This window comes from Heterodontus francisci, unplaced genomic scaffold, assembly GCF_036365525.1.
Source record: "Heterodontus francisci isolate sHetFra1 unplaced genomic scaffold, sHetFra1.hap1 HAP1_SCAFFOLD_87, whole genome shotgun sequence".
NCBI classification, from domain to species: domain Eukaryota; kingdom Metazoa; phylum Chordata; class Chondrichthyes; order Heterodontiformes; family Heterodontidae; genus Heterodontus; species Heterodontus francisci.
In genome coordinates, this window is record NW_027141936.1 from 4,273,904 (window position 1) to 4,291,054 (window position 17,151).

A 17,151-nucleotide genomic window follows, 5' to 3' on the forward strand; every position below is an offset into this window, starting at 1 on the left:
ACAGCTCCAGTGTCCCGGGTTCGGTTCTGTTTACTGCCACAGTCTCACAGCTCCAGTGACCTGGGTTCGGTTCTGTTTACTGCCACAGTCTCACAGCTCCAGTGACCCGGGTTCGGTTCTGTTTACTGCCACAGTCTCACAGCTCCAGTGTCCCGGGTTCGGTTCTGTTTACTGCCACAGTCTCACAGCTCCAGTGTCCCGGGTTCGGTTCTGTTTCCTGCCACAGTCTCACAGCTTCAGTGACCTGGGTTCGGTTCTGTTTACTGCCACAGTCTCACAGCTCCAGTGTCCCGGGTTCGGTTCTGTTTACTGCCACAGTCTCACAGCTCCAGTGTCCCGGGTTCGGTTCTGTTTACTGCCACAGTCTCACAGCTCCAGTGACCCGGGTTCGGTTCTGTTTACTGCCACAGTCTCACAGCTCCAGTGTCCCGGGTTCGGTTCTGTTTACTGCCACAGTCTCACAGCTCCAGTGTCCCGGGTTCGGTTCTGTTTACTGCCACAGTCTCACAGCTTCAGTGACCTGGGTTCGGTTCTGTTTACTGCCACAGTCTCACAGCTCCAGTGACCTGGGTTCGGTTCTGTTTACTGCCACAGTCTCACAGCTCCAGTGTCCCGGGTTCGGTTCTGTTTACTGCCACAGTCTCACAGCTCCAGTGACCTGGGTTCGGTTCTGTTTACTGCCACAGTCTCACAGCTCCAGTGACCTGGGTTCGGTTCTGTTTACTGCCACAGTCTCACAGCTTCAGTGACCTGGGTTCGGTTCTGTTTACTGCCACAGCCTCACAGCTCCAGTGTCCTGGGTTCGGTTCTGGGGACTGCCACAGTCTCACAGCTCCAGTGTCCCGGGTTCGGTTCTGTTTACTGCCACAGTCTCACAGCTCCAGTGTCCCGGGTTCGGTTCTCTTTACTGCCACAGTCTCAAAGCTCCAGTGACCTGGGTTCGGTTCTGTTTACTGCCACAGTCTCACAGCTCCAGTGTCCCGGGTTCGGTTCTGTTTACTGCCACAGCCTCACAGCTCCAGTGTCCCGGGTTCGGTTCTGTTTACTGTCACAGTCTCACAGCTCCAGTGTCCCGGGTTCGGTTCTGTTTACTGCCACAGTCTCACAGCTCCAGTGACCCGGGTTCGGTTCTGTTTACTGCCACAGTCTCACAGCTCCAGTGACCTGGGTTCGGTTCTGTTTACTGCCACAGTCTCACAGCTCCAGTGACCCGGGTTCAGTTCTGTTTACTGCCACAGTCTCACAGCTCCAGTGTCCCGGGTTCGGTTCTGTTTACTGCCACAGTCTCACAGCTCCAGTGACCTGGGTTCGGTTCTGTTTACTGCCACAGTCTCACAGCTCCAGTGATCCGGGTTAAGTTCTGTTTACTGCCACAGTCTCACAGCTCCAGTGACCCGGGTTCGGTTCTGTTTACTGCCACAGTCTCACAGCTCCAGTGTCCCGGGTTCGGTTCTGTTTACTGCCACAGTCTCACAGCTCCAGTGACCTGGGTTCGGTTCTGTTTACTGCCACAGTCTCACAGCTCCAGTGACCTGGGTTTCGGTTCTGTTTACTGCCTCAGTCTCACAGCTCCAGTGACCCGGGTTCAGTTCTGTTTACTGCCACAGTCTCACAGCTCCAGTGTCCCGGGTTCGGTTCTGTTTACTGCCACAGCCTCACAGCTCCAGTGACCTGGGTTCAGTTCTGTTTACTGCCACAGTTTCACAGCTCCAGTGTCCCGGGTTCGGTTCTGTTTACTGCCACAGCCTCACAGCTCCAGTGACCTGGGTTCAGTTCTGTTTACTGCCACAGTCTCACAGCTCCAGTGACCTGGGTTCGGTTCTGTTTACTGCCACAGTCTCACAGCTCCAGTGACCCGGGTTCGGTTCTGTTTACTGCCACAGTCTCACAGCTCCAGTGACCTGAGTTCGGTTCTGTTCACTGCCACAGTCTCACAGCTCCAGTCACCCGGGTTCGGTTCTGTTTACTGCCACAGTCTCACAGCTCCAGTGACCTGAGTTCGGTTCTGTTTACTGCCACAGCCTCACAGCTCCAGTGTCCTGGGTTCGGTTCTGGGGACTGCCACAGTCTCACAGCTCCAGTGTCCCGGGTTCGGTTCTGTTTACTGCCACAGTCTCACAGCTCCAGTGTCCCGGGTTCGGTTCTCTTTACTGCCACAGTCTCACAGCTCCAGTGACCCGGGTTCGGTTCTGTTTACTGCCACAGTCTCACAGCTCCAGTGTCCTGGGTTCGGTTCTGTTTACTGCCACAGTCTCACAGCTTCAGTGACCTGGGTTCGGTTCTGTTTTCTGCCACAGTCTCACAGCTCCAGTGACCTGGGTTCGGTTCTGTTTACTGCCACAGTCTCACAGCTCCAGTGTCCCGGGTTCGGTTCTGTTTACTGCCACAGTCTCACAGCTCCAGTGACCTGGGTTCGGTTCTGTTTACTGCCACAGTCTCACAGCTTCAGTGACCTGGGTTCGGTTCTGTTTTCTGCCACAGTCTCACAGCTCCAGTGACCTGGGTTCGGTTCTGTTTACTGCCACAGTCTCACAGCTCCAGTGTCCCGGGTTCGGTTCTGTTTACTGCCACAGTCTCACAGCTCCAGTGACCTGGGTTCGGTTCTGTTTACTGCCACAGTCTCACAGCTCCAGTGACCCGGGTTCGGTTCTGTTTACTGCCACAGTCTCACAGCTCCAGTGTCCCGGGTTCGGTTCTGTTTACTGCCACAGTCTCACAGCTCCAGTGTCCCGGGTTCGGTTCTGTTTCCTGCCACAGTCTCACAGCTTCAGTGACCTGGGTTCGGTTCTGTTTACTGCCACAGTCTCACAGCTCCAGTGTCCCGGGTTCGGTTCTGTTTACTGCCACAGTCTCACAGCTCCAGTGTCCCGGGTTCGGTTCTGTTTACTGCCACAGTCTCACAGCTCCAGTGACCCGGGTTCGGTTCTGTTTACTGCCACAGTCTCACAGCTCCAGTGTCCCGGGTTCGGTTCTGTTTACTGCCACAGTCTCACAGCTCCAGTGTCCCGGGTTCGGTTCTGTTTACTGCCACAGTCTCACAGCTTCAGTGACCTGGGTTCGGTTCTGTTTACTGCCACAGTCTCACAGCTCCAGTGACCTGGGTTCGGTTCTGTTTACTGCCACAGTCTCACAGCTCCAGTGTCCCGGGTTCGGTTCTGTTTACTGCCACAGTCTCACAGCTCCAGTGACCTGGGTTCGGTTCTGTTTACTGCCACAGTCTCACAGCTCCAGTGACCTGGGTTCGGTTCTGTTTACTGCCACAGTCTCACAGCTTCAGTGACCTGGGTTCGGTTCTGTTTACTGCCACAGCCTCACAGCTCCAGTGACCTGGGTTCGGTTCTGTTTACTGCCACAGTCTCACAGCTTCAGTGACCTGGGTTCGGTTCTGGGGACAGCCACAGCCTCACAGCTCCAGTGACCTGGGTTCGGTTCTGTTTACTGCCACAGTCTCACAGCTCCAGTGACCCGGGTTCAGTTCTGTTTACTGCCACAGTCTCACAGCTCCAGTGTCCCGGGTTCGGTTCTGTTTACTGCCACAGTCTCACAGCTCCAGTGACCTGGGTTCGGTTCTGTTTACTGCCACAGTCTCACAGCTCCAGTGATCCGGGTTAAGTTCTGTTTACTGCCACAGTCTCACAGCTCCAGTGTCCCGGGTTCGGTTCTGTTTACTGCCACAGTCTCACAGCTCCAGTCACCTGGGTTCGGTTCTGTTTACTGCCACAGTCTCACAGCTCCAGTGACCTGGGTTTCGGTTCTGTTTACTGCCTCAGTCTCACAGCTCCAGTGACCCGGGTTCAGTTCTGTTTACTGCCACAGTCTCACAGCTCCAGTGTCCCGGGTTCGGTTCTGTTTACTGCCACAGCCTCACAGCTCCAGTGACCTGGGTTCAGTTCTGTTTACTGCCACAGTCTCACAGCTTCAGTGACCTGGGTTCGGTTCTGTTTTCTGCCACAGTCTCACAGCTCCAGTGACCTGGGTTCGGTTCTGTTTACTGCCACAGTCTCACAGCTCCAGTGTCCCGGGTTCGGTTCTGTTTACTGCCACAGTCTCACAGCTCCAGTGTCCCGGGTTCGGTTCTGTTTACTGCCACAGTCTCACAGCTTCAGTGACCTGGGTTCGGTTCTGTTTTCTGCCACAGTCTCACAGCTCCAGTGACCTGGGTTCGGTTCTGTTTACTGCCACAGTCTCACAGCTCCAGTGAATGGGTTCGGTTCTGTTTACTGCCACAGTCTCACAGCTCCAGTGTCCCGGGTTCGGTTCTGTTTACTGCCACAGTCTCACAGCTCCAGTGTCCCGGGTTCGGTTCTGTTTCCTGCCACAGTCTCACAGCTTCAGTGACCTGGGTTCGGTTCTGTTTACTGCCACAGTCTCACAGCTCCAGTGTCCCGGGTTCGGTTCTGGGGACTGCCACAGCCTCACAGCTCCAGTGACCTGGGTTCGGTTCTGTTTACTGCCACAGTCTCACAGCTTCAGTGACCTGGGTTCGGTTCTGTTTACTGCCACAGTCTCACAGATCCAGTGTCCCGGGTTCGGTTCTGTTTACTGCCACAGTCTCACAGCTCCAGTGTCCCGGGTTCGGTTCTGTTTACTGCCACAGTCTCACAGCTCCAGTGACACGGGTTCGGTTCTGTTTACTGCCACAGTCTCACAGCTCCAGTGTCCCGGGTTCGGTTCTGTTTACTGCCACAGTCTCACAGCTCCAGTGTCCCGGGTTCGGTTCTGTTTACTGCCACAGTCTCACAGCTTCAGTGACCTGGGTTCGGTTCTGTTTACTGCCACAGTCTCACAGCTCCAGTGACCTGGGTTCGGTTCTGTTTACTGCCACAGTCTCACAGCTCCAGTGTCCCGGGTTCGGTTCTGTTTACTGCCACAGTCTCACAGCTCCAGTGACCTGGGTTCGGTTCTGTTTACTGCCACAGTCTCACAGCTCCAGTGTCCCGGGTTCGGTTCTGTTCACTGCCACAGTCTCACAGCTTCAGTGACCTGGGTTCGGTTCTGTTTACTGCCACAGTCTCACAGCTCCAGTGTCCCGGGTTCGGTTCTGGGGACTGCCACAGCCTCACAGCTCCAGTGACCTGGGTTCGGTTCTGTTTACTGCCACAGTCTCACAGCTTCAGTGACCTGGGTTCGGTTCTGGGGACAGCCACAGCCTCACAGCTCCAGTGTCCTGGGTTCGGTTCTGTTTTTTGCCACAGTCTCACAGCTTCAGTGACCCAGGTTCGGTTCTGTTTACTGCCACAGCCTCACAGCTCCAGTGTCCTGGGTTCGGTTCTGTTTACTGCCACAGTCTCACAGCTCCAGTGACCTGGGTTCGGTTCTGTTTACTGCCACAGTCTCACAGCTCCAGTGACCGGGTTCGGTTCTGTTTACTGCCACAGCCTCACAGCTCCAGTGTCCTGGGTTCGGTTCTGTTTACTGCCACAGTCTCACAGCTCCAGTGTCCCGGGTTCGGTTCTGTTTACTGCCACAGTCTCACAGCTCCAGGTTCCCGGGTTCGGTTCTGGGGACTGCCACAGCCTCACAGCTCCAGTGACCTGGGTTCGGTTCTGTTTACTGCCACAGTCTCACAGCTTCAGTGACCTGGGTTCGGTTCTGGGGACTGCCACAGTCTCACAGCTCCAGTGTCCCGGGTTCGGTTCTGTTTACTGCCACAGTCTCACAGCTCCAGTGTCCCGGGTTCGGTTCTGTTTACTGCCACAGTCTCACAGCTCCAGTGACCCGGGTTCGGTTCTGTTTACTGCCACACTCTCACAGCTCCAGTGACCTGTGTTCGGTTCTGGGGACTGCCACAGTCTCACAGCTCCAGTGACCCGGGTTCGGTTCTGGGGACTGCCACAGTCTCACAGCTCCAGTGACCTGGGTTCGGTTCTGTTTACTGCCACAGCCTCACAGCTCCAGTGTCCCGGGTTCGGTTCTGTTTACTGCCACACTCTCACAGCTCCAGTGACCCGGGTTCAGTTCTGCGTACTGCCACAGTCTCACAGCTCCAGTGTCCCGGGTTCGGTTCTGGGGACTGCCACAGCCTCACAGCTCCAGTGACCTAGGTTCGGTTCTGTTTACTGCCACAGCCTCACAGCTCCAGTGTCCCGGGTTCTGTTCTGTTTTTTGCCACAGTCTCACAGCTCCAGTGACCTGGGTTCGGTTCTGGGGACTGCCACAGTCTCACAGCTCCAGCGTCCCGGGTCCGGTTCTGTTTACTGCCACAGCCTCACAGCTCCAGTGACCCGGGTTCGGTTCTGTTTACTGCCACAGTCTCACAGCTCCAGTGACCTGGGTTCGGTTCTGTTTCCTGCCACAGTCTCACAGCTCCAGTGACCTGGGTTCGGTTCTGTTTACTGCCACAGTCTCACAGCTCCAGTGACCCGGGTTCGGTTCTGTTTACTGCCACAGTCTCACAGCTCCAGTGACCTGGGTTCGGTTCTGTTGACTGCCACAGTCTCACAGCTCCAGTGTCCCGGGTTCAGTTCTGTTTACTGCCACAGTCTCACCGCTCCAGTGACCTGGGTTCGGTTCTGTTTACTGCCACAGTCTCACAGCTCCAGTGACCCGGGTTCGGTTCTGTTTACTGCCACAGTCTCAGAGCTCCAGTGACCCGGGTTCGGTTCTGCGTACTGCCACAGTCTCACATCTCCAGTGACCCGGGTTCGGTTTAGTTTACTGCCACAGTCTCACAGCTCCAGTGACCTGGGTTCGGTTCTGTTTACTGCCACAGTCTCACAGCTCCAGTGACCCGTGTTCAGTTCTGTTTACTGCCACAGTCTCACAGCTCCAGTGAAATGGGTTCGGTTCTGTTTACTGCCACAGTCTCACAGCTCCAGTGTCCTGGGTTCAGTTCTGTTTACTGCCACAGTCTCACCGCTCCAGTGACCTGGGTTCAGTTCTGTTTACTGCCACAGTCTCACAGCTTCAGTGACCTGGGCTCAGTTCTGTTTACTGCCACAGCCTCACAGCTCCAGTGACATGGGTTCGGTTCTGTTTACTGCCACAGTCTCACAGCTCCAGTGACATGGGTTCGGTTCTGTTCACTGCCACAGCCTCACAGCTTCAGTGACATGGGTTCGGTTCTGTTTACTGCCACAGTCTCACAGCTCCGGTGACCCGGGTTCTGTTCTGTTCACTGCCACTGTCTCACAGCTCCAGTGTCCCGGGTTCGGTTCTGTTTACTGCCACACTCTCACAGCTTCAGTGACCTGGGTTCAGTTCTGTTTACTGCCACAGTCTCACAGCTCCAGTGACCCGGGTTCTGTTCTGTTCACTGCCACAGTCTCACAGCTCCAGTGTCCCGGGTTCGGTTCTGTTTACTGCCACAGTCTCACAGCTCCAGTGTCCCGGGTTCAGTTCTGTTTACTGCCACAGTCTCACAGCTCCAGTGACCTGGGTTCCGTTCTGTTTACTGCCACAGTCTCACAGCTCCAGTGACCTGGGTTCGGTTCTGTTTACTGCCACAGCCTCACAGCTCCAGTGTCCCGGGTTCAGTTCTGTTTTTTGCCACAGTCTCACAGCTCCAGTGACCTGGGTTCGGTTCTGGGGACTGCCACAGTCTCACAGCTCCAGCGTCCCGGGTCCGGTTCTGTTTACTGCCACAGCCTCACAGCTCCAGTGACCCGGGTTCGGTTCTGTTTACTGCCACAGTCTCACAGCTCCAGTGACCTGGGTTCGGTTCTGTTTCCTGCCACAGTCTCACAGCTCCAGTGACCTGGGTTCGGTTCTGTTTACTGCCACAGTCTCACAGCTCCAGTGACCCGGGTTCGGTTCTGTTTACTGCCACAGTCTCACAGCTCCAGTGACCTGGGTTCGGTTCTGTTGACTGCCACAGTCTCACAGCTCCAGTGTCCCGGGTTCGGTTCTGTTTACTGCCACAGTCTCACAGCTCCAGTGACCTGGGTTCGGTTCTGTTTACTGCCACAGTCTCACAGCTCCAGTGACCCGGGTTCGGTTCTGTTTACTGCCACAGTCTCAGAGCTCCAGTGACCCGGGTTCGGTTCTGCGTACTGCCACAGTCTCACATCTCCAGTGACCCGGGTTCGGTTTAGTTTACTGCCACAGTCTCACAGCTCCAGTGACCTGGGTTCGGTTCTGTTTACTGCCACAGTCTCACAGCTCCAGTGACCCGTGTTCAGTTCTGTTTACTGCCACAGTCTCACAGCTCCAGTGAAATGGGTTCGGTTCTGTTTACTGCCACAGTCTCACAGCTCCAGTGTCCTGGGTTCAGTTCTGTTTACTGCCACAGTCTCACAGCTTCAGTGACCTGGGCTCAGTTCTGTTTACTGCCACAGCCTCACAGCTCCAGTGACATGGGTTCGGTTCTGTTTACTGCCACAGTCTCACAGCTCCAGTGACATGGGTTCGGTTCTGTTCACTGCCACAGCCTCACAGCTTCAGTGACATGGGTTCGGTTCTGTTTACTGCCACAGTCTCACAGCTCCGGTGACCCGGGTTCTGTTCTGTTCACTGCCACAGTCTCACAGCTCCAGTGTCCCGGGTTCGGTTCTGTTTACTGCCACACTCTCACAGCTTCAGTGACCTGGGTTCAGTTCTGTTTACTGCCACAGTCTCACAGCTCCAGTGACCCGGGTTCTGTTCTGTTCACTGCCACAGTCTCACAGCTCCAGTGTCCCGGGTTCGGTTCTGTTTACTGCCACAGTCTCACAGCTCCAGTGTCCCGGGTTCAGTTCTGTTTACTGCCACAGTCTCACAGCTCCAGTGACCTGGGTTCCGTTCTGTTTACTGCCACAGTCTCACAGCTCCAGTGACCTGGGTTCGGTTCTGTTTACTGCCACAGCCTCACAGCTCCAGTGTCCCGGGTTCAGTTCTGTTTTTTGCCACAGTCTCACAGCTCCAGTGACCTGGGTTCGGTTCTGGGGACTGCCACAGTCTCACAGCTCCAGCGTCCCGGGTCCGGTTCTGTTTACTGCCACAGCCTCACAGCTCCAGTGACCCGGGTTCGGTTCTGTTTACTGCCACAGTCTCACAGCTCCAGTGACCTGGGTTCGGTTCTGTTTCCTGCCACAGTCTCACAGCTCCAGTGACCTGGGTTCGGTTCTGTTTACTGCCACAGTCTCACAGCTCCAGTGACCCGGGTTCGGTTCTGTTTACTGCCACAGTCTCACAGCTCCAGTGACCTGGGTTCGGTTCTGTTGACTGCCACAGTCTCACAGCTCCAGTGTCCCGGGTTCAGTTCTGTTTACTGCCACAGTCTCACAGCTCCAGTGACCTGGGTTCGGTTCTGTTTACTGCCACAGTCTCACAGCTCCAGTGACCCGGGTTCGGTTCTGTTTACTGCCACAGTCTCAGAGCTCCAGTGACCCGGGTTCGGTTCTGCGTACTGCCACAGTCTCACATCTCCAGTGACCCGGGTTCGGTTTAGTTTACTGCCACAGTCTCACAGCTCCAGTGACCTGGGTTCGGTTCTGTTTACTGCCACAGTCTCACAGCTCCAGTGACCCGTGTTCAGTTCTGTTTACTGCCACAGTCTCACAGCTCCAGTGAAATGGGTTCGGTTCTGTTTACTGCCACAGTCTCACAGCTCCAGTGTCCTGGGTTCAGTTCTGTTTACTGCCACAGTCTCACAGCTTCAGTGACCTGGGCTCAGTTCTGTTTACTGCCACAGCCTCACAGCTCCAGTGACATGGGTTCGGTTCTGTTTACTGCCACAGTCTCACAGCTCCAGTGACATGGGTTCGGTTCTGTTCACTGCCACAGCCTCACAGCTTCAGTGACATGGGTTCGGTTCTGTTTACTGCCACAGTCTCACAGCTCCGGTGACCCGGGTTCTGTTCTGTTCACTGCCACAGTCTCACAGCTCCAGTGTCCCGGGTTCGGTTCTGTTTACTGCCACACTCTCACAGCTTCAGTGACCTGGGTTCAGTTCTGTTTACTGCCACAGTCTCACAGCTCCAGTGACCCGGGTTCTGTTCTGTTCACTGCCACAGTCTCACAGCTCCAGTGTCCCGGGTTCGGTTCTGTTTACTGCCACAGTCTCACAGCTCCAGTGTCCCGGGTTCAGTTCTGTTTACTGCCACAGTCTCACAGCTCCAGTGACCTGGGTTCCGTTCTGTTTACTGCCACAGTCTCACAGCTCCAGTGACCTGGGTTCGGTTCTGTTCACTGCCACAGTCTCACAGCTCCAGTGTCCCGGGTTCGGTTCTGTTTACTGCCACAGTCTCACAGCTCCAGTGTCCCGGGTTCGGTTCTGTTTACTGCCACAGTCTCACAGCTCCAGTGTCCCGGGTTCGGTTCTGTTTACTGTCACAGTCTCACAGCTCCAGTGACCTGGGTTCGGTTCTGTTTACTGCCACAGTCTCACAGCTCCAGTGACCTGGGTTCTGTTCTGTTTACTGCCACAGTCTCACAGCTCCAGTGACCTGGGTTCGGTTCTGTTTACTGCCACAGTCTCACAGCTCCAGTGTCCTGGGTTCAGTTCTGTTTACTGCCACAGTCTCACAGCTCCAGTGACCCGGGTTCGGTTCTGTTTACTGCCACAGCCTCACAGCTCTAGTGTCCTGGGTTCGGTTCTGTTTACTGCCACAGTCTCACAGCTCCAGTGACCTGGGTTCGGTTCTGTTTACTGCCACAGTCTCACAGCTCCAGTGACCTGGGTTCGGTTCTGTTTACTGCCACAGTCTCACAGCTCCAGTGACCCGGGTTCGGTTCTGTTTACTGCCACAGCCTCACAGCTCCAGTGACCCGGGTTCGGTTCTGTTTACTGCCACAGTCTCACCGCTCCAGTGACCCGGGTTCGGTTCTGTTTACTGCCACAGTCTCACAGCTCCAGTGACCTGGGTTCGGTTCTGTTTACTGCCACACTCTCACAGCTCCAGTGACCTGGGTTCGGTTCTGGGGACTGCCACAGTCTCACAGCTCCAGTGACCCGGGTTCGGTTCTGGGGACTGCCACAGTCTCACAGCTCCAGTGACCTGGGTTCGGTTCTGTTTACTGCCACAGTCTCACAGCTCCAGTGACCCGGGTTCGGTTCTGTTTACTGCCACACTCTCACAGCTCCAGTGACCCGGGTTCAGTTCTGCTTACTGCCACAGTCTCACAGCTCCAGTGTCCCGGGTTCGGTTCTGGGGACTGCCACAGCCTCACAGCTCCAGTGACCTGGGTTCGGTTCTGTTTACTGCCACACTCTCACAGCTCCAGTGACCCGGGTTCAGTTCTGCTTACTGCCACAGTCTCAGAGCTCCAGTGTCCCGGGTTCGGTTCTGGGGACTGCCACAGCCTCACAGCTCCAGTGTCCCGGGTTCGGTTCTGTTTACTGCCACACTCTCACAGCTCCAGTGACCTGGGTTCGGTTCTGGGGACTGCCACAGCCTCACAGCTCCAATGACCTGGGTTCGGTTCTGTTTACTGCTAGAGCCTCACAGCTCCAGTGACCCGGGTTCGGTTCTGTTTTTTGCCACAGTCTCACAGCTCCAGTGACCTGGGTTCGGTTCTGGGGACTGCCACAGTCTCACAGCTCCAGTGTCCCGTGTCCGGTTCTGTTTACTGCCACAGCCTCACAGCTCCAGTGACCCGGGTTCGGTTCTGTTTTCTGCCACAGTCTCACAGCTCCAGTGTCCCGGGTCCGGTTCTGTTTACTGCCACAGTCTCACAGCTCCAGTGACCTGGGTTCGGTTCTGTTTACTGCCACAGTCTCACAGCTCCAGTGTCCCGGGTTCGGTTCTGTTTACTGCCACAGTCTCACAGCTCCAGTGTCCCGGGTTCGGTTCTGTTAACTGTCACAGTCTCACAGCTCCAGTGACCTGGGTTCGGTTCTGTTTACTGCCACAGTCTCACATCTCCAGTGACCTGGGTTCTGTTCTGTTTACTGCCACAGTCTCACAGCTCCAGTGACCTGGGTTCGGTTCTGTTTACTGCCACAGTCTCACAGCTCCAGTGTCCTGGGTTCAGTTCTCTTTACTGCCACAGTCTCACAGCTCCAGTGACCCGGGTTCGGTTCTGTTTACTGCCACAGCCTCACAGCTCCAGTGTCCTGGGTTCGGTTCTGTTTACTGCCACAGTCTCACAGCTCCAGTGACCTGGGTTCGGTTCTGTTCACTGCCACACTCTCACAGCTCCAGTGACCTGGGTTCGGTTCTGGGGACTGCCACAGTCTCACAGCTCCAGTGACCCGGGTTCGGTTCTGGGGACTGCCACAGTCTCACAGCTCCAGTGACCTGGGTTCGGTTCTGTTTACTGCCACAGTCTCACAGCTCCAGTGACCTGGGTTCGGTTCTGTTTACTGCCACAGCCTCACAGCTCCAGTGTCCCGGGTTCGGTTCTGTTTACTGCCACACTCTCACAGCTCCAGTGACCCGGGTTCAGTTCTGCGTACTGCCACAGTCTCACAGCTCCAGTGTCCCGGGTTCGGTTCTGGGGACTGCCACAGCCTCACAGCTCCAGTGTCCCGGGTTCGGTTCTGTTTACTGCCACACTCTCACAGCTCCAGTGACCTGGGTTCGGTTCTGGGGACTGCCACAGCCTCACAGCTCCAGTGACCTGGGTTCGGTTCTGTTTACTGCCACAGCCTCACAGCTCCAGTGACCCGGGTTCGGTTCTGTTTTTTGCCACAGTCTCACAGCTCCAGTGACCTGGGTTCGGTTCTGTTTACTGCCACAGTCTCACAGCTCCAGTGACCTGGGTTCGGTTCTGTTTACTGCCACAGTCTCACAGCTCCAGTGACCCGGGTTTGGTTCTGTTTACTGCCACAGTCTCACAGCTCCAGTGACCCGGGTTCGGTTCTGTTTACTTCCACAGTCTCACAGCTCCAGTGACCTGGTTTCGGTTCTGTTTACTGCCACAGTCTCACAGCTCCAGTGACCTGGGTTCAGTTCTGTTTACTGCCACAGTCTCACAGCTCCAGTGTCCTGGTTCGGTTCTGTTTACTGCCACAGCCTCACAGCTCCAGTGACCCGGGTTCGGTTCTGTTGACTGCCACAGTCTCACAGCTCCAGTGTCCCGGGTTCAGTTCTGTTTACTGCCACAGTCTCACAGCTCCAGTGACCTGGGTTCGGTTCTGTTTACTGCCACAGTCTCACAGCTCCAGTGACCCGGGTTCGGTTCTGTTTACTGCCACAGTCTCAGAGCTCCAGTGACCCGGGTTCGGTTCTGCGTACTGCCACAGTCTCACATCTCCAGTGACCCGGGTTCGGTTTAGTTTACTGCCACAGTCTCACAGCTCCAGTGACCTGGGTTCGGTTCTGTTTACTGCCACAGTCTCACAGCTCCAGTGACCCGTGTTCAGTTCTGTTTACTGCCACAGTCTCACAGCTCCAGTGAAATGGGTTCGGTTCTGTTTACTGCCACAGTCTCACAGCTCCAGTGTCCTGGGTTCAGTTCTGTTTACTGCCACAGTCTCACAGCTTCAGTGACCTGGGCTCAGTTCTGTTTACTGCCACAGCCTCACAGCTCCAGTGACATGGGTTCGGTTCTGTTTACTGCCACAGTCTCACAGCTCCAGTGACATGGGTTCGGTTCTGTTCACTGCCACAGCCTCACAGCTTCAGTGACATGGGTTCGGTTCTGTTTACTGCCACAGTCTCACAGCTCCGGTGACCCGGGTTCTGTTCTGTTCACTGCCACAGTCTCACAGCTCCAGTGTCCCGGGTTCGGTTCTGTTTACTGCCACACTCTCACAGCTTCAGTGACCTGGGTTCAGTTCTGTTTACTGCCACAGTCTCACAGCTCCAGTGACCCGGGTTCTGTTCTGTTCACTGCCACAGTCTCACAGCTCCAGTGTCCCGGGTTCGGTTCTGTTTACTGCCACAGTCTCACAGCTCCAGTGTCCCGGGTTCAGTTCTGTTTACTGCCACAGTCTCACAGCTCCAGTGACCTGGGTTCCGTTCTGTTTACTGCCACAGTCTCACAGCTCCAGTGACCTGGGTTCGGTTCTGTTCACTGCCACAGTCTCACAGCTCCAGTGTCCCGGATTCGGTTCTGTTTACTGCCACAGTCTCACAGCTCCAGTGTCCCGGGTTCGGTTCTGTTTACTGCCACAGTCTCACAGCTCCAGTGTCCCGGGTTCGGTTCTGTTTACTGTCACAGTCTCACAGCTCCAGTGACCTGGGTTCGGTTCTGTTTACTGCCACAGTCTCACAGCTCCAGTGACCTGGGTTCTGTTCTGTTTACTGCCACAGTCTCACAGCTCCAGTGACCTGGGTTCGGTTCTGTTTACTGCCACAGTCTCACAGCTCCAGTGTCCTGGGTTCAGTTCTGTTTACTGCCACAGTCTCACAGCTCCAGTGACCCGGGTTCGGTTCTGTTTACTGCCACAGCCTCACAGCTCTAGTGTCCTGGGTTCGGTTCTGTTTACTGCCACAGTCTCACAGCTCCAGTGACCTGGGTTCGGTTCTGTTTACTGCCACAGTCTCACAGCTCCAGTGACCTGGGTTCGGTTCTGTTTACTGCCACAGTCTCACAGCTCCAGTGACCCGGGTTCGGTTCTGTTTACTGCCACAGCCTCACAGCTCCTGTGACCCGGGTTCGGTTCTGTTTACTGCCACAGTCTCACCGCTCCAGTGACCCGGGTTCGGTTCTGTTTACTGCCACAGTCTCACAGCTCCAGTGACCTGGGTTCGGTTCTGTTTACTGCCACACTCTCACAGCTCCAGTGACCTGGGTTCGGTTCTGGGGACTGCCACAGTCTCACAGCTCCAGTGACCCGGGTTCGGTTCTGGGGACTGCCACAGTCTCACAGCTCCAGTGACCTGGGTTCGGTTCTGTTTACTGCCACAGTCTCACAGCTCCAGTGACCCGGGTTCGGTTCTGTTTACTGCCACAGTCTCACAGCTCCAGTGTCCCGGGTTCGGTTCTGGGGACTGCCACAGCCTCACAGCTCCAGTGACCTGGGTTCGGTTCTGTTTACTGCCACACTCTCACAGCTCCAGTGACCCGGGTTCAGTTCTGCTTACTGCCACAGTCTCAGAGCTCCAGTGTCCCGGGTTCGGTTCTGGGGACTGCCACAGCCTCACAGCTCCAGTGTCCCGGGTTCGGTTCTGTTTACTGCCACACTCTCACAGCTCCAGTGACCTGGGTTCGGTTCTGGGGACTGCCACAGCCTCACAGCTCCAATGACCTGGGTTCGGTTCTGTTTACTGCCAGAGCCTCACAGCTCCAGTGACCCGGGTTCGGTTCTGTTTTTTGCCACAGTCTCACAGCTCCAGTGACCTGGGTTCGGTTCTGGGGACTGCCACAGTCTCACAGCTCCAGTGTCCCGTGTCCGGTTCTGTTTACTGCCACAGCCTCACAGCTCCAGTGACCCGGGTTCGGTTCTGTTTTCTGCCACAGTCTCACAGCTCCAGTGTCCCGGGTCCGGTTCTGTTTACTGCCACCATCTCACAGCTCCAGTGACCTGGGTTCGGTTCTGTTTACTGCCACAGTCTCACAGCTCCAGTGTCCCGGGTTCGGTTCTGTTTACTGCCACAGTCTCACAGCTCCAGTGTCCCGGGTTCGGTTCTGTTTACTGTCACAGTCTCACAGCTTCAGTGACCTGGGTTCGGTTCTGTTTCCTGCCACAGTATCACAGCTCCAGTGACCTGGGTTCTGTTCTGTTTACTGCCACAGTCTCACAGCTCCAGTGACCTGGGTTCGGTTCTGTTTACTGCCACAGTCTCACAGCTCCAGTGTCCTGGGTTCAGTTCTGTTTACTGCCACAGTCTCACAGCTCCAGTGACCCGGGTTCGGTTCTGTTTACTGCCACAGCCTCACAGCTCCAGTGTCCTGGGTTCGGTTCTGTTTACTGCCACAGTCTCACAGCTCCAGTGACCTGGGTTCGGTTCTGTTCACTGCCACACTCTCACAGCTCCAGTGACCTGGGTTCGGTTCTGGGGACTGCCACAGTCTCACAGCTCCAGTGACCCGGGTTCGGTTCTGGGGACTGCCACAGTCTCACAGCTCCAGTGACCTGGGTTCGGTTCTGTTTACTGCCACAGTCTCACAGCTCCAGTGACCTGGGTTCGGTTCTGTTTACTGCCACAGCCTCACAGCTCCAGTGTCCCGGGTTCGGTTCTGTTTACTGCCACACTCTCACAGCTCCAGTGACCCGGGTTCAGTTCTGCGTACTGCCACAGTCTCACAGCTCCAGTGTCCCGGGTTCGGTTCTGGGGACTGCCACAGCCTCACAGCTCCAGTGTCCCGGTTTCGGTTCTGTTTACTGCCACACTCTCACAGCTCCAGTGATCTGGGTTCGGTTCTGGGGACTGCCACAGCCTCACAGCTCCAGTGACCTGGGTTCGGTTCTGTTTACTGCCACAGCCTCACAGCTCCAGTGACCCGGGTTCGGTTCTGTTTTTTGCCACAGTCTCACAGCTCCAGTGACCTGGGTTCGGTTCTGTTTACTGCCTCAGTCTCACAGCTCCAGTGACCTGGGTTCGGTTCTGTTTACTGCCACAGTCTCACAGCTCCAGTGACCTGGGTTCGGTTCTGTTTACTGCCACAGTCTCACAGCTCCAGTGACCCGGGTTCGGTTCTGTTTACTTCCACAGTCTCACAGCTCCAGTGACCTGGGTTCGGTTCTGTTTACTGCCACAGTCTCACAGCTCCAGTGACCTGGGTTCAGTTCTGTTTACTGCCACAGTCTCACAGCTCCAGTGTCCTGGTTCGGTTCTGTTTACTGCCACAGTCTCACAGCTCCAGTGACCTGGGTTCAGTTCTGTTTACTGCCACAGTCTCACAGCTCCAGTGACCTGGGTTCGGTTCTGTTTACTGCCACAGTCTCACAGCTCCAGTGTCCCGGGTTCGGTTCTGTTTACTGCCACAGTCTCACAGCTCCAGTGACCTGGGTTCGGTTCTGTTTACTGCCACAGTCTCACAGCTCCAGTGACCTGGGTTCGGTTCTGTTTACTGCCACAGCCTCACAGCTCCAGTGACCTGGGTTCGGTTCTGTTTACTGCCACAGTCTCACAGCTCCAGTGACCTGGGTTCAGTTCTGTTTACTGCCACAGTCTCACAGCTCCAGTGTCCTGGGTTCGGTTCTGTTTACTGCCACAGTCTCACAGCTCCAGTGACCTGGGTTCAGTTCTGTTTACTGCCACACTCTCACAGCTCCAGTGACCTGGGTTCAGTTCTGTTTACTGCCACAGTCTCACAGCTCCAGTGACCTGGGTTCGGTTCTGTTTACTGCCACAGTCTCACAGCTCCAGTGTCCCGGGTTCGGTTCTGTTTACTGCCACA